The sequence below is a fragment of the Chelonoidis abingdonii genome, chromosome 8 (genome assembly GCF_003597395.2).
Source record: "Chelonoidis abingdonii isolate Lonesome George chromosome 8, CheloAbing_2.0, whole genome shotgun sequence".
NCBI lineage: Eukaryota > Metazoa > Chordata > Testudines > Testudinidae > Chelonoidis > Chelonoidis abingdonii.
The window spans coordinates 4299962-4306865 of NC_133776.1; the positions used below are offsets into that span (position 1 = coordinate 4299962).

A 6904-nucleotide genomic window follows, 5' to 3' on the forward strand; every position below is an offset into this window, starting at 1 on the left:
GATCACCGGCCTGGGGCAATTGGCCACACCCAGTTCAGTCTATAGCCCTGCCTGCAGGGCCCTGTTTATTCTTCAGTGCAAATAAAAAAAAAGGGGGTAATGTGTAACAACAGCAAAGAAATAACCCTGTTCCCAAGCTTGATGGTGGGCCTCTCCGGCTGAATGGCTCGAGCTTCCTCAGCCCGGGGTGTGCTTCTGCTGCAGCCAGGGGATAGTGCACACCCAGTCCTCTCCTGGTCCCAGGCTCCCTCGTGGAGCTGGGGCTCTTCTTCACCATCCCTACCTGGGAATCTTCACCAGACCAGAAACGGGCTGGCTGTTCCCCTTTGCCCCTGGCCCTTGCAGGGGCCAATGCCCTCATATACAGCTTTACAACAGCACGGCAGGCAAGTATCATTATGTGACGAGACTAAAGCCACCATATTGATTGTTCTATTGTAGACCTCACTCCCCTTCCCCAACCCTGACATCAGAGGCCACGTTTTGTTCTTAGCACAGCTTTGAGGTTCCAGCCCCAGCCCCGTAGCATCCTGCAGCACACACCCTGGTTTTGCCCTGCAATGTTTCTTCCTGCAGCACCTTCCTCCCTTCGTGCCCCCCTCCCCTCTGTATGCTCAAGGAGTTCACCTTCAATAAACAAGCCTCACAAAGGGAGCCAGCGTTGGCGTGGCTGACTGCAGGGAGGGTTTGCCACAATGTCAGGCTCACCTCTTCTGCCTGTGGCTGCCTCCGCATGCTGGGAAGGACTCCAGCTCCCAAAGGGGGGCACTTCAGGATCCTAAGAGTGGAAAAGAATGTCACCCCCATTAGCTAATGCAAAAAGGTACCGGATGTTCCAGAGTGTGGCAATCTAGCATCACCTCCTTGAAAGACGGGGTTCATGAGGGTGATCACTGTGGGGATACAGAGTGGAATAGCACGTAAAACAGGAGTGGGTTTTGGCCACTTTTGAATAGAATGCTATTACTTCATAATGGACTGTGGTATTCAGCATTCTGTCTAGACATGCTCCAGTTCAGTCCCAAGCTGTTGGGCCTGATGCAGGAGTAAGTCAGGCGAGATTGATCAGAATGGTTCTTCTGTTCTTCAAAAGCGATGAATCTTCCATACCCTGGGAAGACTTGGAGAAGCCAATGAATAAAAGGTCCGCCTGAGACACAGACTAGGAGGAGCTGGGCAAACACAATCAAGTGAAGTCACAGACTGCTGAGGCGCTGAGCCACTGTCAAGAAGATGCATGATAGAGAGCAGGATCGCTGCAGTTGATGAGTCCTGGGTGGAGAGAGCATGCGTGCTCGACAACCAGGAATCCTGTGCTTCCCAGCAGCTCAGAACAGGGCACTTAGCAGCTGGCAGTTACAAGCAGCGGACTAATGGAGTGTGATTCCTGGACTTAGACCATCAATTCCTTCTGAGCCAGTAGCACCACCAGGATGGTCCTGCTCAGCTGTGGAGTTGGTGGGTGGGGCAAAGAGGAGAGAGTATTAGCCTCAGGGCTCTTAAAGCTGGAGCCCTAACAGAGCTTTAGATAAGAGCACTCGTACTGGGTCAGACCAAAAGTCCATCTAACCCAGTGTCCTGCCTGCTGACAGTGGCCAATGCCAGGTGTCCCAGAGGGAATGAACAGAAGAGGGAATCACCAAGTGATCCATCCCCATCTCCCAGCTTCTGGCAAACAGAGGCTAGGGACACCATCCCTGCCTGTCCTGGCTAACAGCCATTGATGGACCTATCCTCCATGAACTTATCTAGTTCTTTTTTTAACCCTGTTATAGTCTTGGCCTTCACAACGTCCTCTAGCAAGGAGTTCCATGGGTTGACTGTGTGTTATATGAAAAAAATACTTCCTTTTGTTTGTTTTCAACAAAAGTTTTCTAAAGAAAGCTTGGCCCAGGAGGATGGTAGTATTAGCATGAAACCTCACATGGGAAGAGAAAGTGTATACAAGAGAACAACATTCCACTTGTGTGCAGAACTGGCTGGATTTAATCATCCCAGCACAGTGCTATGGGTTATTATATCTGACCCGCAGCAGGGACGCTCACATCCTCACCAATATCTTCTAATGCTTCAAGGTGATGGAGACAGTCCGAAATACCTCTGTCAGTCCCAGTGCAAATGTCTGCAGACAAGCACAGCCATCATCTCCATAGCCCCAGTTATCTTATCCCAAGAAGAGGCGGCACTAAAATAAGAACCGTGCTCTGGAGAGCAGAATGTGCCCGATTGCAAAGACCAGATGCACCATTCAGGTCTCCCAGCTCCTTTGTCAATTACTTCACCAGCAAGATGGGAATCAACTCTGCGTAAACTCCCCGAAGCAGTTAAGAGCTCAGAGGTGCTGCTGCCTGACAATGCCCATCCAGCATGGGCATCAAACTGCACCCACAATGTGCCCTATAAAGTCATATTGAAGCTGGCACTGCCTATAAGCCAACCTCATACATAAGCAGCCCCTGCTTATTTCAATTAAGTCCTTAAAGCCCAGTGACCCATCTCTAAACTATCTTTTTTTTATGAATAAAAGGCCCAGAGGGCTACTGAAAACCTGCAGCACCGCCAAGGAAGTCCAGTTGTTGTTCAGTACTTGATGCTGGGAGCCCAACAAGGCATGACCAGCCTGGGGGGGAATCACAGGTCTGCTACAAAAGTGGTCTTGCAACTGAGGCATACATTTACTGGCTGACATTCGAGCAGATACACCAGCTCAGTGGTTCTCCAGCCACGTTCTTTGGACTATCAGTGATCTGTGCAGCCCTGCCTGGAAGTCTGCAGAGTGAACCCAGATATGAAGATGGTTCCACTTTGGCTGCCTCCTCATCTGACTGGATACCTCCTGTGGCCAACAGGAAGCTCCACTTCCCTGCAGCCAGCAGGGCTCTGTTCCTAGGGCGCATTTACCATGTGGCTTCTGCTGGCTGGGAGATGTGGAGTTGGTCCAGCAGCACTTGCATCTCAGCAGCTGCTCATTTGAACAGCCACCAGATAGCAGCGCATAGACAGGGACTGGGGAGCAGCAGAGAGCGACATAAAAATCTCCCAGATTTGGCCACAAGAAAGTAATTGGTAGCCCAAAAAGTCACCAAGAATTTTTGTCACCAAGGCTTTTCAAAAGCAAAACTACTGGAGAAAAATTACCAAGATTGGCAACACCAGGCGCAGACTGACAGAACTGGAGAAGCACTGGGATATACAACACAAATTTCCACCTAGTGGCTGTTGTTGGCCATTGCAGATTTGCAATTCATTTTGCATTCAGAAAGTTGAAATGGGGGAGTAGGGGAGGCAGCATGTATGCATGCAAACATGCCCTGGAACTGCATCATTTGCATGTGCCACAGATTAGCTCAGCACCACTAATTTACAGTTAAACCCACAGACAACCCTCCTCCTGCCGCTCAGAGACTCCATCTGACATGGCTTCAACTAGTGGCCCATACACATCAGGGGAGGAGGACATTGTCCATTCAAGCGAGTCAAGATCCAGACCTCAATGCTGGGCACGTCAATGAGAACATGAATTGTCAGGCAGAGAGCACTTGGGAATGAGGTGCATTCTCAGTCCTGAATGCGTGTGCTGAGAAGGGAAGGTTCAGGTCAGCTGTTCACCCAGGCACAACTTATCCCCAGGGTTCTAGGGAGTACGACAGAGGGTGACAATCCCACAGGACTACCTGCTTCTCTCTTTGCTGCATAGCATGATTGCTTGGAAGTTCATGGCAGCAGATGAGATAGAACTCAAATTCTCCTGCTCTAAAAGCACAAGGCCCTCGCCACCTGAGCGAAAAGAGAATCGTCAGAGGCAGTGTCTGGTATAGGGCCTAGGATGCACAATTAAAGAGTTCTGCTACTATCCAGTAGAATGTGGTGATACAAATACACACTAGCCAGTTCATTTCAGTAGAATGAAGATGATAAAATAACCTGTCAAAACAATTTACCCAGCAGGGAATAATGACCCAGTATTTTATCATCGTCACATAGTAACTTCACACACCCAACCTTCTCCATATGAGAGTGTGAACGAAGGAGGTTTTGGGTTACAGAAATACATGGGACAAGGTTCATCAGTTTCAGTTCCCCGGGGGATCATTTTACTTGGAACGTCCCCAAAATACAGAAGGTCTTCCAGAGGCAGCAGGACTTAGACACAGCTACCAAATCCAGCTCTGCTCCCCTGTCTGAGGCATGGAATCAGGCAGTCGACTTTTGAGGCGTCTCTGAAACTCAGCACAAGCCTGGAAACCTGCCAGTTGGATGGGATTTGTGGTGAAAGAATCTCATGGCAACTGTCCCAGCATATTGTACTAAGTCAGGGGCCTTCAGCACAAAGATCAGTATGATGAAGAACTAGTCTGAAACCACAACACCTCATTTCACACGAGCCACGGACATGCCATCTGCTTTTAAATCAGGCTTTCCTGGGCCTGAGAATGGCAATGTGGACTGCAGTGGTGTTCAGAAGGCTGATATTAAAGCAGTAGCCTGGAGGACCTGAATTCAACTTCTGGCTCTGCCGCAAACTCCCCATGTAACCTTGGGTACACCATTTCCCCTCTCTGTGCCTCATTTCTCCAGTCGTGTTTCCTTACCTCACAGGGTGTTGGGAGGATAAACGTATTAATGATGGAGAGGGCAGATATGTCCCTAGATAGAAGGGGGATAGTGTTTGTAAATCCAAGCACTCCTCAAGAAAAGGAGATTTTTCAAACAAAAGCTCGTGTCTAAAGAAAGAACTCCACGCAGATCACTACCAGCCTCTCTCTGCTGAATAGCCTGAGAAAGGCTTTGATGGCAGCACAGACTCTCAGAAGAGCAAAAGGTCAGGCAAGCAGCACAAACAAGCATTTGTGGCAGAAAAAAAAAAGATGAAAAAGTGTCTGCAGAAGGTTCTAAAGGAGGAAGTTCCCTCTCTCCCCCCAGCCCCTTAGCCCCTGTTCTTTCCCTCACCTGATTTCTTTAGTTAAGTCCCTTCAAATACCTTGTCTCCTTGGCATTTGAGGAACTGAGTTCTTCCTCCTTAACTGAAATGCTGCCTACAGGCCTTGCTTGTGAATCTCACCGAGTCTGACAAAGTGGTTTGTCTAGTTTAAAACAAGACTAAGGCTAGAATGGTGTCGTGGGTTTTTCAAAAATAAAGTGACTGTCCCTGTAAGGTGCAGCAGAGGAAAGATTAACCAGAAAGGCCCTGCAACAATAAAGATGGCTTTCTCAGTCACATAGCAGCTGTGGCATCAAAGGCAAAGACTTCCTGGGTTTCCAGCTGTCATATACACCCTGCTCCCACTTCTCCTACCTCTTGACCTCTGCTGCTGGAAGCTCGCAGCACAGAGAACTCCACAGTGGGGGCTTACCTGTCTCAGGTGAGCTGTTGCAGGAATCTCGCTCTCTCTCTGCCAGCCAGTCAGGGAAGGATTCAGATCAGATTTCAGGTAGACTGACCAGGAAGTTCAGCTGCTGCTGACTAAGAGGAACCAGGTCGGTGCTATTAGACACCCCAAAGCCAGTGAGGGGTGTTTGTCCTTCTCTCACTCTGCCTTTAGGGCTCTGGAGATTTGTCTGCTTGCGCAGCTGCTAAGGGAAAACGTTTTCTAAATGGACAGGGTAGGACTTGGGTGCAGCTGATTTCCCTCTGTTTGCCTTAGAAGGAGTGGCCGCTTTGTGACTGCTGCACACACCCAGCCCATAGCAGAGGAGATACTGGGACTACAGGACATGTGTCCCATGGCTTAGAGTCAGTATATGCTAGTCACCCTGCCCTGTGCTCAAGCCACAGAAGGTAAGAGTTTGTTACAGCCCCAGCTACCCAGCCTGGCTCTTTAGTCCACGCAGCAGAGAGAGACTCATGGTTTTAGTTCTAGAGGCTGACATTACAGCAGACAGGACAGGGACAGCACACTTCCTGAGATCGGCAGCCATCGCAAACTCCCCAGGTAACATTTGCCACAGCACTTAAGTGCCATTTCCACAGTGGCTTTAGGCACATGGGCACCTAACTCTCATTGAAAGTCAATGGGGCTCAGGGGGTAACAATTTCAAAAAGTGCCTAAGTCCCTTCTGAAAATGGGCCCTAGGCTCATTTAGTCACTTCTACACACGTTACCCTTCCTCGCGCATTTTCCGCTGTGGTATTTTACGGTGCATTTCGAACAGGCACAGGCCTGAAAGGAAACCCTGGATCCAAACACCCCCAAAGTGTAAGAGGATTTGGAATTCAGCCAGAGGGCTGTGTTTCCTACCAGGCCCCAAAGCTCTTCCTTGGAAATACAGAATGGAGAGGGGACAACATACAAAGCAAAACACCTGGAAAGGTCCTGAAATTTTATCCAAGCAGAATTCTGCTCCCCGGCTCAGTTGCGTCAACTGTCACAAATGCATCGATAAAGCAGCCCTGTCTGCACATCCACCTTCAAATGCCAGGCCTACTTAGCTGGTCCCAGGTCTGGGAGGAGGATGGTACAAGGTGGGATTGCGGACAGCCAGGTGCTCCACTGGGAGAGAGAATGGGCAGATGAGTGGAGCTGGTTGAAACATTTAGAAATATTGATGAAAAAAAATACAGGTCAAAATTGTCACAAAACTTTCACCAAAATTTCATTTTTTTTAAAAACCAGCTCTGTGGTTGGTTGAAAACTCTGAAGTTTCAAAATTTCTTATCAAAATTGCGCATTTCAGTTAAAAACAAGTGACATTTCACAAACATTTTTATGAAAGATTCATCCTGTATTTCATCCAGCTCCACCTATACCAAGGTCTAACAATATCAGAAGGCTGGAAGCTAAAGCTAGACGCATTCAGCCTGGAAAAAAAGGTGCACATTTTTAATAGCAAGAGTAATTAATTACAGGAACAACTTACCAAGCGCTGTAGTGTTTTTCCATTATGGGCAATTTTGAAATCAAGC

The 6904-nt window shown here is 48.6% G+C and overlaps 1 protein-coding gene across 1 annotated transcript in view; it reads right to left on the reverse strand.

Annotated features, from left to right (window-relative positions):
• The window catches only part of TPRG1 (tumor protein p63 regulated 1), a 69664-nt gene extending 64091 nt beyond the window's left edge, over positions 1 to 5573 (reverse strand). Inside the window, exon 1 of the mRNA XM_032777368.2 lies at positions 5355 to 5573. The gene's annotated coding sequence lies outside the window, so the exon portion shown is untranslated. The remainder of the gene's footprint in view (positions 1 to 5354) is intronic.
• Positions 5574 to 6904: the final 1331 nt, after the last annotated feature.